The sequence below is a fragment of the Xyrauchen texanus genome, unplaced genomic scaffold (genome assembly GCF_025860055.1).
Source record: "Xyrauchen texanus isolate HMW12.3.18 unplaced genomic scaffold, RBS_HiC_50CHRs HiC_scaffold_1030, whole genome shotgun sequence".
Lineage (NCBI taxonomy): Eukaryota > Metazoa > Chordata > Actinopteri > Cypriniformes > Catostomidae > Xyrauchen > Xyrauchen texanus.
In genome coordinates, this window is record NW_026265356.1 from 1 (window position 1) to 13,000 (window position 13,000).

General features: G+C 42.6%; 1 non-coding gene across 1 annotated transcript; it reads left to right on the forward strand.

Annotated features, from left to right (window-relative positions):
* Nucleotides 1–3,791: 3,791 nt before the first annotated feature.
* On the forward strand, nucleotides 3,792–3,865 carry trnai-aau (transfer RNA isoleucine (anticodon AAU)). The gene has a single exon. It is a non-coding gene; the product is annotated as a tRNA-Ile (tRNA).
* Nucleotides 3,866–13,000: the final 9,135 nt, after the last annotated feature.

Consider the following 13,000-nt stretch of genomic DNA (forward strand, 5'->3'; position numbering starts at 1 on the left):
TGCTAATAACGCCAAGGTCGTGGGTTCGATCCCCTTACGGGCCAGGGTGTCTTTTGATCTGAATCTCTCTAGAAAAGTTAGGAGAGGATTAGACTGACAAACCAAAGATCACTGCTTAGATACAGGCTGCCCATTGCCTGTTTCAAACTCCTTACCAAACAGCAATAATACTCGCAACTTCTTTTCACCAGTAAATGCAGTTTTGTGTAATGGTTAGCACATTGCATTTTGAATCCAACAAGCTGAGTTCAAATCCTGGCGGAACCACCTTAGGGTCTTGTGGCCAAAAACAGAGTTTGGCTGTTGAAATCCCCATCAAGAGGCCTAAAATATGCCTTTCTCTTGCCAATTTCAACAAAACATGTTTTTTGTCCAAACCCAGGAGAGAGCATACAATTAACGTCGGTTCCATGGTGTAATGGTTAGCACTCTGGACTCTGAAGCCAGTGATTTGAGTTCAAATCTCGGTGGGACCTACTTTGACTTTTGCACCGACGTTTCGGAGGACCCAATCAAAAGTACTTTTCAAAAGCAGTGATCCTCCAAATCTGCTGCTGCAATACTCTGCTTGCCAGGTCCATGAGCATTTCTCCATAAACTTATATCAAAAATATCTACATATATTGCTCTTGTTGAACTCTAATCTGTCATGGATAGTATTTTTCTGATACAATTGAAAATTTGAAATTTTGTTAGGAGTTATTGGCGATAAATGCTATTCCATTTTATGCTTGCCAAAGTCTTTTGAGGATGTCTCTATTTTCCCATTAATGTAGATAAGAGCAGTACTTGTATGACTGATAATAAGTGTACGTTGGCATGCCATGCTGAGCATCAGAACCTAATGAGGTTTGTTTATACCTTTCTTAAGAGAGCAGACATTGCAAGGTGGCTTGTGGGGCTAGATTTATGATTTTGGATTTGGGTGCAAAAATGTCAAGTGTTCAAATCCAAGAATAGCTTGTCCTTGCCCTTAAGTCAAGTCAAGTCAATTTTATTTGTATAGCGCCTTTCACAACACACATCGTTTCAAAGCAGCTTTACAGAATATTAGCATTAACAGACGATAAGAACTGTAATGTCTATAAAGTCGATTAATCATCATTGTGTAATTTAGATAAAATACGAATTTTAATAGTGTTTATAAATAATTAAATGATAATTGTATTAATAACCCCAGTGAGCAAGCTGTAGGCTGACTGTGGCAAGGAACACAAAACTCCATAAGATGTAGATTAATGGAGAAAAATAACCTTGGGAGAAACCAGACTCACTGTTGGGGCCAGTTCCCTCTGGCTAACATTATGAATGTAATGTAAATATTAATTATGTATAGGTAAAATCATGGTTTAAAATTATTAAACTAAGTGATAAGGGTCATTGATTAAACATAGATTGTGTTTGAACTGTAAGATTAATGACCAAAGTCTTTGAAGTCCATCTTGATTAATTGCAGAAGTTCACATAGATGCAATTGTCCTTGTTAATTGGCTGATGAAGGCTTTTGTTGGCAATTGTTAGTCTAAGCATTTCATTTCAGGATCGTAGTCCATAAATAGACCGAGGTGATGCAGGTTGGAGTTGGCATAATTTCATCCTCTGAAGTCCGTCATAATAGATTGAAGTGATGTTTGGCTGGCACCGGCTGCATTTAGTCATCATCATTCTGCGACATGTAGCAGTGGAGTCCAACATGAAGCAGGAATGGTGCTGGATCCAGCCGGTTCTGGTGACCTCAGGATAGGAGTCCCGAGGTTGAGACGGGAAACAAATAAAAAGATGTAAGTGTAGATGCCATTGAATTTATTGCAGAGTTAGAGATCATGCTCAATGTTTCTGGTTTCTGGTTCCGGCAGACCCAACTAAAGCAGCCTAATTGTGGGATAAATTAGGTGTATGCCTGGCTAAATAGATGAGTCTTTAGTCTAGACTTAAACTGAGAGAGTGTGTCTGCATCTCGAACAGTGTTTGGGAGACTATTCCATAGTTTAGGAGCCAAATATGAAAAGGATCTTCCTCCTTTAGTGGATTTTGATATTCTAGGAACTATTAATAGGCCAGAATTTTGCGATCTTAATGAACGTGTTGGAATATAGCGTGTTAGAAGATCACTTAAGTACTGCGGAGCTAGACCATTCAAAGCTTTGTACGTAGTTAACAGAATTTTAAAATCAATACTGAATTTAACAGGTAGCCAATGTAACGATGATAAAATGGGGCTAATATGATCATATTTCTTGGTTCTCGTCAGCACTCTGGCTGCTGCATTTTGAACCAATTGAAGTGTATTTATTGATCTTGCTGGACATCCTCCCAGTAATGCATTACAATAATCTAGTCTTGAGGTCATGAACGCATGAATTAGTTTTTCGGCATCAGCAACCGAGAGCATATGCCTTAATTTAGCAATATTTCTTAGGTGGAAGAATGCTGTTCTACAAACATTTGTAATTTGATTTTCAAAGGAAAGATTGGTATCAAATATAACACCTAAGTTCTTTGCTGTTGAAGATGATGTAACAGTACATCCATCTAGAGTCAAATTATATTTTAGTGGCTTATTTTTAGAGTTTTATTGGTCCAATAATTAGAACCTCTGTTTTGTCAGAATTGAGTAGAAGGAAATTTCTGGCCATCCAATCTTTTATTTCATTGATACACTCAATTTTGAGAATTGTGAAATCTCATCAGGTTTTGAAGAAATATAAAGTTGTGTATCGTCAGCATAGCAGTGGAAACTTATTCCACGAATCCTGATAATATCTCCCAGGGGAAGCATATACATGGAGAAAAGCAGAGGCCCTAAAACTGATCCCTGTGGCACTCCATACTTTACTTTTGTTTGGTTTGACAACTCCTCATTTAAATAGACAAAGTGGTAGCGGTCTGCTAAATATGACCTAAACCATGCTAATGCCACTCCACAAATTCCAACATAATTCTCCAGCCTATTCAAGAGAATGTTGTGATCTATCGTGTCGAATGCAGCACTAAGATCTAAAAGCACTAGAAGAGAAATGCAGCCGCGATCAGATGATAAGAGCAAGTCATTTGTAACTCTGATAAGTGCAGTCTCTGTACTGTGATGAGGCCTAAATCCTGATTGAAATTCTTCATATATACTATTTCTCTGTAGAAATGAACATATTTGGGAGGATACTACCTTTTCTAGTATTTTTGACATAAACGGGAGATTTGAAATCGGTCTATAATTAGCAAGTTCTCCAGGATCAAGTTGTGGCTTCTTAATTAGCGGTTTGATCATTGCCATTTTAAAGTTTCTTGGGACATGTCCTAAGTATAGCGAGGAGTTAATGATATTAAGAAGAGGTTCTGATATTACAGGAGATACCTCTTTTAAGAGCTTAGTTGGAATAGGATCTAACAAACAAGTTGTGGATTTGATGTTTCGATAAGTTTTGTTAGCTCTTCATGACCTATGATAGCGAAGGATTGAAGTTGCACATGAGGGAAATTATTCGACACTGTTTTCTGAGGTGCTATGACAGATGATTGCATAATTCCAATTTTATTTCTGATTATTTCAATTTTATCTGTAAAGAAATTCATGAAGTCATTACTCTTGAGCTGTGACGTAATATCTGGTTCGGTTGAGGCTTTATTCCTAACCAATTTAGCCACAGTACTTTTTATATCCCAGTTACCCAGTTTAGTATCCCAGTTACCTTAGATCTTCAAACTTGAAGACCATGGGGTGCAAAGTCTTAATGTCAGCATTACCACCAAGCAAGCATTTTCTGTGAAAATGGACAGTGACAATAACAAGACAAGGCTGGTTAGCTCAGTTGGTTAGAGCGTGGTGCTAATAACGCCAAGGTCATGGATTTGATCCCTGTACAGGCCAGGGTGTCTTTTGATCTGAATCTCTCTAGAAAAGTTAGGAGAGGATTAGACTGATAAACCAAAGATCACCGCTTAGATACAGGCTGCCCATTGCCTGTTTCAAACTCCTTACCAAACAGCAATAATACTCGCAACTTCTTTTTATCAGTAAATGCAGGTTTGTGTAATGGTTAGCACATTGCATTTGAATCCAACAAGCTGAGTTCAAATCCTGGCGGAACCATCTTAGGGTCTTCTGGCCAAAAACAGAGGTTGGCTGTTGAAATCCCCATCAAGAGGCCTAAAATATGCCTTTCTCTTGCCAATTTCAACAAAACATGTGATCCGAGTTCAAATCTCGGTGGGACCTTCGATGACTTTTGCACCGACGGTTCGGAGGACCCAATCAAAAGTACTTTTCAAAAGCAGTGATCCTCCAAATCTCCTGCTGCAATACTCTGCATGCCAGGTCCATGAGCATTTCTCCATACACTTATATCAAAATTATCTACATATATTGCTCTTGTTGAACTCTAATCTGTCATGGATGTTATTTTTCTGATACAATTGAAAATTTGGAACGCAGCACTTTTTGTATTATTGTCTCCTTAAGATGAATCGCTTATGTTGTGTTATTCCTCTATTATAATCCGCTTTGCATAAAAGCACCTTCTAAATCAATAAATGTAATGTAATATAATGTATCAAAAACATAATTTGATGCCCAGATCTGTAAAATTAGTGAAGAACACGTAAAAGAGAAAGTTCCCTTGTGCAGTGTTGCTGCATGCCAGGCCCACGTACAGCAGACTTTTGTTCTGAATCTCTCTTCTGCTGAGCTCTAATTTGCAGGGTAGCCTCATGGAAATCCATGAGGAAAGAAGGTTAGCACTCTGGCCTCTGAATCCAGAGATACCAGTTAAAATCTCGGCGGGACCTTCTGTGACTTTTGTGCCAAAAGTTGCAAAGGACCCAATCAGAAGGACTTTTGTAAAGCTGCGAGACTCCAAATCTACAGAATTGAAAGTGTACCAACTCTGCTGGCCAGGTATATCACATTGAAATTGTGATGACCAGGTCTGAGATTAGAGAACAGTTCCTAAAAGGCAAACATCCTCATGGAGAATGCGGGCATCGATGCCGCTACCTCTCGCATGCTAAGCGAGCACTCTACCATTTGAGCTAATTCCCCTCCTGGTAGGTGGGCACCGTGCCTTTCTTTAATTTTTGTTGCTCCTCAGCTGTGCAGCCCAGAGGCACCAAACCACTCTTGTTTGTTTCCTTTTGGAGTGGGCCATGGGCCCTTCCAATGGTAAGAAAGACCATGTCCAAGAAGTCTCACAAGGCAGTGATCCTAAATCATATGTGACTTTTGTGGTCAAGTAGGTCAGCCCCCATGAACAATGTGTCATGGTAAGTTTTTCCAAGGAAACTTCAGTACACATTCAATTTGCCCTAAGAGAAAGCAATAGATGCAGATAACTATGGGTTAGATTTATGATTTTGGATTTGGGTGCAAAAGTGTCAAGTGTTCAAATCGAATAGCTTGTCCTTGCCCTTAGATCTTCAAACTTGAAGACCATGGGGTGCAAAGTCTTAATGTCAGCATTACCACCAAGCAAGCATTTTCTGTGAAAATGGACAGTGACAATAACAAGACAAGGCCGGTTAGCTCAGTTGGTTAGAGCGTGATTGTGATTGACTGAAGTTTATTTCGAGCAAAATAAAATAAAATAATATATACATATATATTAACACACACACACAAATAAAAAAATAAAGATAACATAGCACAGCTTATCTCCTTTATACATAGATATAAATATATACACATATACACACATATTACTTACACTTATAATAATAATTGCTCGAAAGGGAGTGGAAAGAAGTATAACTTATTTACTCCCACCCCCAATTCCTTCCCATATATTACCCCATATATCCGCTGCCATTAACAGTTAAATAAATAATTATTTATTTATTTATTTATTTATTAATTTATTTCTTTTCTTTTTTTCTTTTCTTTTCCCCTTCCTCTTCAGAACATAATCATTAGTGTTGCCGGGCTAACAGCTTGCTGTCAGAGGAATGAAAGGTCCAAAACACAGGCAAACTTAACTCAGGGTCTTTTATTTCCGACTGTGACCGTAGAGGCACAGCATTAAAAAAAAATAGCTTTGGCTTTTCGGGGTTGAAAATGTTTTAGGAAACATAAAATCCAGGAATTTACAAAAGTACAAAACAAAACCTAAATGTGGCTTTTCTGTAACTATAACACCAAAAGACAACGGCAGTGGCCTTTACACTCTTTCTGTAAATACAAACAATACACAGTAATTCAACATGCACGTCAAAGTTACATAAAATTCACAATACTTGCATGAAATGTATAGAAAACTTCCATATCAAAGAAATAAACTCACTCGGTATTGACCGAACACAATCTGGGTCTCACAGAGGGCCTATTCAGCACTATTTCTCCCCTCTGCATTTAACAAGAAATATATCACTTAACTGTTACATAACGAACAATTATACACATAATATCACTCATTACAGAACAGGTAAGTAATATAAGAAACTTACGCTCTTCGATAGATCAATGAACAGTATTTTTGGACACAAAGAGAAACACTTCACATGGCTCACGATCAGTTGTCATCAATCGTCACATATTGCATCGTCATCACCTCAGTTTACTTCCCACTGATTCAATATCGAGCTAATACAAGTGGATATCTTTCACCCTTTTGTTTTTTTTATCGAGTTATCACTTGTATATCTCAACACATGGATAAAGCAACATATACTCTGCTGATCGTGCTGCTCACACTCTGCTACCCGCGCAGCTTCGACACTAACTCCCGCGACACTGACTTCCAGACGAGAGCTCAGCAACCAAAGTTTTAAAGGGCCAGCGTCATAATTTAACAGAATTGAATCAGTATCTGTATACATCATTCATGCATTACTAGTACTATATGACATCAGTCCCAATTACACATTTATATGTAAGATCTTTTCACTTCCCCTGGTTACACTCTCCCCTGCTGACAGTCAACGTCCTCGGTGACTACTAACTTTTGTTAATTCCTCAAGCCCCCCCTGGAGTCCCCCTGAAGTGTAAAGGACCATACCTGCCAACACCTGGGAAAGCAGATCAGGGCTCAAAGTCATTGAATTACAAGCCGACTTAGGTAATCTATTTAGATTACTGTGTACCCCAGCTGTTGATCTCTGTGTCTTACGCGGCTCAGGACATGGTATCTTTAACTGAGCTCTACTTTCTTTTTTCCTTCTAGGTGCGGGTACAGGCTCCAACACCGACGCTTCAACAGGTAAGTCAATATCTTCTGACTCTAATCCAACAGGCTCAAGCTCTACTTCCAGAGTTTCATGAGGAACCTCATTAATTTCCTCCTCCTGATCTCTAGTCCTACTACTAGGTTCAATAACTTGTGGTTCTTGTACTTCCAGTGTTGGTTTAAGCCTTGTTTCCTCCCTTGGACATCGGACTTCTTCCACCAACACACACTCTACATCCAGTGATGGCATTTCCATCTCCAAAACTGGGGTATGTATGTCCTTAACAGGTGGCTTCCGAATTCTTGGTGCTGGCACCGGAACCTTATTCATGTAAGGTCTGAGATTGGATCGGTGTACCCTTCTTATCGGTCCTCCTTCCATAGGCTCTACCGCATACGTTGATCCTTGGACCTCTATTACTTTATACACAGTAGATGACCATGCGTCTTGGATTTTGTTCCTCCCGGGAGGTCGATGGCGCAGGTACACACACTGTCCAACCTCCACTGCTGGGCAATACACTTTCTCTTCTTGCTGTGCCACTCTGTCTGCCGCTTTTCTCTCCGCATACTCTTTTGCTCGGACATGTGCATCCAGGAGTCTTTCCTTGTGTGCGTTCAGCCAGTCTTGCCCCAAGACAGCATCTGGTTCTTGGCCCAGCAAGGCATCGATCGGAAGATGGGGTTGAATGCCAAACAGCAAATGATATGGTGAATAGCCTGTTGAGGAATGTGGCGTCACATTATAGGCATACACAAGCTCTGCTAGGTGCTCTGGCCATTTGCGTTTTTTTTCTGGTGGGAGCGTTCATAGGAGGTCATGGAGAGTTCTGTTGAACCTCTCGCACTGTGGATTTCCCTGAGGGTGAAGTGGTGTCGTGCGAGTTTTTTTTACTCCATAGAGCTTGCAAAGCTCAGCAATGACAGCGCTCTCAAAATTCCTACCCTGGTCAGAATGTAGGCGTTGTGGCACTCCATACTTCAAAAACCATTCTTTTAGGATGATCTTAGCCATAGTCTCTGCCTTTTGATCACGGGTTGGAAATGCCTGACTAAATTTGGTGAATACGTCCGTCACCACAAGGACATTTTCACGGCCATCTGTAGCTGGCTCTAGAGTGGTAAAATCTACTGCAACAACTTCCAGTGGTCGGGAAGCTAGAAATGGTGTCCAGGGTGCTTGGATTTTAGGGTGCGGCATCTTTGCCAACACACACCGCTGACAACCTTTCACCCATTTCTCCACATCCTCGTACATACCTCCCCAAAAGCACCTTTGCTTTAACAAGCTCAGGGTTCGTTCTATGCCTTGATGCCCCAATTGATCATGGACGCTTTTCAGAACCTGCTCAGTCAGGCATGTAGGTAACAGTATCTGGTGGCACTCCCCATTGTGAACATTTTCCACTACACGATACAGAAGTCCTTCTTTCTCCCTTATTTTCTTCCACTGTTTCAATAGGGACCGCACAGATTTGGACAACTCTTTTCTCTCCTGGTAAGTTGGCTTTTTTTTCTGCTCAGGAACTTCCTGAAGACACAGAGAGTCGGATCTGTCTCCTGAAACTGGCGGAGATCTGCCTTTAAGTATCCCGGCAAGGTAGGTGTATTCTCGCAACCAACACCGTCCTCATCTGCAATGGACGCTTGCATCTGCCAAACTCTACCACACTCAATCCCTACGGCCACCAGATCAGGCCCTAAGGATGTTCCGGTTCTAAGGGAATTGCAGATAGCGACACAGCCATCATACTCCATATCCTCACTTTCAGGCTCCACCTCATCCAATCCTGGTCTCCTAGAGAGTGCATCCGCCGCTGTGTTGCATCGCCCAGGACGGTACTTCACATCGAAATCGAAAACAGCAAGTTGAGCTGCCCAGCTGCTCAATGGCCCCTAACTTGGCCGTTGTAAGGTGACAGAGGGATTGTTGTCAGTGATGATGGTGAACCGGGATCCCAACAGGTAACTCCGAATTTTTCTGTCACCGCCCACTTGAGAGCCAACAGCTCCAACTTCATACTGCTATAATTACGATCATTCCGTTCCGCCCAGCGTAGCCTCCTGCTCGCATATGCTATCACACTCCTTTTCCCTTTATGATGCTGATATAAAACGGCACCCAACCCAAGCTTGCTAGCGTCCGTCTCCAAAACAAACGGGAGGGTAAAATCAGCATATCCCAATGTGGGCGCACTAGTCAACTTCTCTTTGAGCTGCACAAAGGCCGACTGACAAAGGGGAGACCAAGAGTCCTTAAACAATTTATCTGTCCTACCAGCACTATTCCCTCGGAGGCAGGCATTGACTACGTCATGCAGCGGACCAGCCACCTGGGAAAACCCTTCTATAAATCTTCAATAATAACTGCAGAAGCCCAAGAATGATCTGAGATCCTTAAGGGTACTAGGTGTTGGCCACTGCTTAACTGCACTTACTTTGTCAGGGTCCGTGCTGACTCCCTGAGCTGAAACTTGATGTCCAAGAAACCTGACCTCAGACTGCAGGAAATTACATTTCTCTACCTTGACCTTCAGCCCAGTATCTCTCAGCCTTTTGAACACCGTTTCCAGTCTCGCAAGATGATCGGAGAAAGTAGACGAGTACACTAGCAAGTCGTCTAGGTAAACAAGGGCAATGTGAAACACCAGGTCACTCATGATAGACTGCATGAGGCGCTGAAACATTGCAGGTGCATTGCAAAGCCCGAAAGGCATACGGTAATACTCATATAACCCGAACGGAGTTATAAATGCGGTCTTGTGGCGGTCTTTCTCATGTACGGCAACTTGATGATAGCCACTGGCAAGGTCTATTGTCGAAAAAATCTCTGCCCCTCCCAAGGCATCCATACTCTCATCTATGCGTGGTAATGGGAAAGCATCACGTCTGGTCTTAGAGTTTAATTTCCTATAGTCCACACAAAGTCTGAGACTCCCATCAGTCTTGCGCACCAGCACTATCGGTGAGGCATAAGAACTGGAACTCTCATGTATGACACCTTTTCTGAGCAACTTGGAAATATGTTCCCTGACTTCTTCAATCTGGTTCGGAGGTATGCGTCGGTACGGTTGGGTAACTGGAGCATCATCTACCAAAGGGATCTCATGCTTCACCCTGTCCGTGTACCCAAGGTCCTCCTCACAGACTGCAAATACATCAGCATATTTCTCCAAAAGTACATCCAGCTCTGTCTGTTGCTCTGACATACCTCCTATCCGTAATCTATCTAGCAGGTGTCTCATGTCACTGTCAGGCTTTTGTCTAACTTCTTGATCAACATTGACTACTTCTTGATCAGCAGACATGCGTTGAAACCTCACTTCACAGGGGTTACTCTCAACACATTGACAATGGCTAAGTACACCCACCGGAGTCTTAGGAGGCAACCAAACATCATCTGATGAAAAATTTACCACCTGGACTGGAAACACATGTCTATGAGGGGGCACTAAGGTCGGAACAGGGACCAACTCACCAGGCAAGGGTCTGTTTCCTGGCTCTAACAATGCCCAAGCATCACTGTCCGCTGGTCTCTTGTGGACTCTAACATAGACCGTGGCAACAGAGGCTGCTGGGTATATATGCTTGGCGTTTGCCACTTACTCTGGCCATTGACACCTTTTCAATGAGCTCCACCTCCTGTACTCGCTGGAAAGCTTCCCCCACACAGAGTCCAAATGACCTCCTAGTGTTATCAAACTCAGAAAGAACAAGCTGTCTGCACCTTTGAGCTATATTCATTCCTATTATGCCAGGTGGATTCGAGTCTGTCTCTTGAACACCCTCATCCCTGACTATTAGGAATCCACAGTTCGGTATGGTTAGTCCCATAACTTGGATGTCTAATTCCACATATCCAAGGTACGGTAACGGTAGCTTGTTGGCGGCAGTTATCTTGAGCCACTTAGCTGTACAATGAATGTCTTGATCATCCCCATGGAGATGCTCTCTAAAAAAACTCTCAGTCAGTGTGCTCACATTACTTCCTGTGTCCAATAACCAACGAGCAGGCTCGCCACCAATGTAGATATCTACTTCTGGACATGTGCCTACTGCACGCTCAAGAAACCTTTCTTTAGTCAATGGGCTACTGTTTGAGCCTTCAGGCTTGCCTCACATTGCTCGGCTCACTGCAATGGAGGGACCCCGTTTCCCGGTACTGAGGCAGCACTGGACGCCGTTTTTGAGCCATGTGGTGCACTGCAGTTTCGAGCTAAATGTCCTATTCCTTCACATCTTAGGCAGATTGGCCGACCATCGTCGGTATACCTTGGACTGAATTTGGGCTTTGTGTTCTTGTCTGGAACATTGGCTTTCTGCATGGTAAGTTCACGTACTGCACTGGTAAGCTCACCAATAGCTTTGCCTTGCTGAGCGATAACTTTAACCACTTCCTGCAGAGTTGCAGCTAGCTACGTGGGCACTGTACCGCCCGAGTCAGGCTGCTCTGATACCTCTACCGGCCATGCACCCACAATTTTTCTCCTTTAAGCAACATTGGCATTGCGAGGTTTGTCTTCCACGCACCACATCATAGCCTCATCACGGACGTCAAACAACGTACAGTGTGGCCGCTCTCTCACAAACCTGCGCAGTTCCCGGCGAAGGGTAGAGTCTCGCACCCCTTCAATGAACTGGTCTCTGAGAGCTAGCTGTGGGTCAGACACAACATGAGAGGACTGTTGGAGAGCAGCATTTAAAAGCTGAGACAAAGCATGGGAAAAGTCGCGAAGATCTTCGCCATCTGATTGTCTGCGTGCATAAAATGCATGTAACAGCTGTGGTGTTGTGCGTTTTCTCTAAAAGCTCCCTTAAATAAGAAAACAGCTCCTGAGGTTGTTTTATCTCTCCCCCCATACACAGCTTCATCTCATCCAAGGCTGAATCTCTCAAATGAGAAAGAATAAAGTCTACTTGATCCTGACTGTTTAAACCCCGGACTCGAATGACTCGTTCAATTTCATCAATAAACTCATCTACCGCTTGGTTATCCTTACAACAATCACCACTGAAAGGAACAATTTGACGCTCTTGTGGAATGTATACATAAGATCTGGTATTAGCATTACTCATGTTGGCAAGAGCAGACAGTACTTGGTCATGTTTTTGCCCCAACTCCAAAATTTGTGACTGGAGCTGTGCCACCGGGTTACCTCTATCACCATAGTCCACAGCCTCTGCCCCGTCCACATTGTGGCTAGGTCCAGCTTGAGCGTCGAGCTCACTTGGGTCCTGGTCCATGTTCCGATGCAGTCTCTGGCTCAGAACACACCACTGTCACACAACAGTAAAAGTTTGCACACAAGTTCACTTGAAGTTATCCGCCTTGAGTGGTCCCCTTCACCCTCTACGACAGCGTGAGCACTCTGCTGCTTCAGAACACCAATGTCTTGCTCCCTCAACGTCTCTCCAGTCACGCCACGCCACTCGTTGTAGACACTCTGGACGATGGCTCTGAAATCCTCTTCACCACTACCGTTGTATATTAGTATGCCACAAACCCAACTAAAAACCCCAATTGCTAGCAAGGAGACCCCACTTCTGGTACCAAATAAGTGTTGCCGGGCTAACAGCTTGCTGTCAGAGGAATGAAAGGTCCAAAACACAGGCAAACTTAACTCAGGGTCTTTTATTTCCAACTGTGACCGTAGAGGCACAGCATTAAAAAAATAGCTTTGGCTTTTCGGGGTTGAAAATGTTTTAGGAAACATAAAATCCAGGAATTTACAAAAGTACAAAACAAAACCTAAATGTGGCTTTTCTGTAACTATAACACCAAAAGACAACGGCAGTGGCCTTTACACTCTTTCTGTAAATACAAACAATACACAGTAATTCAACATGCA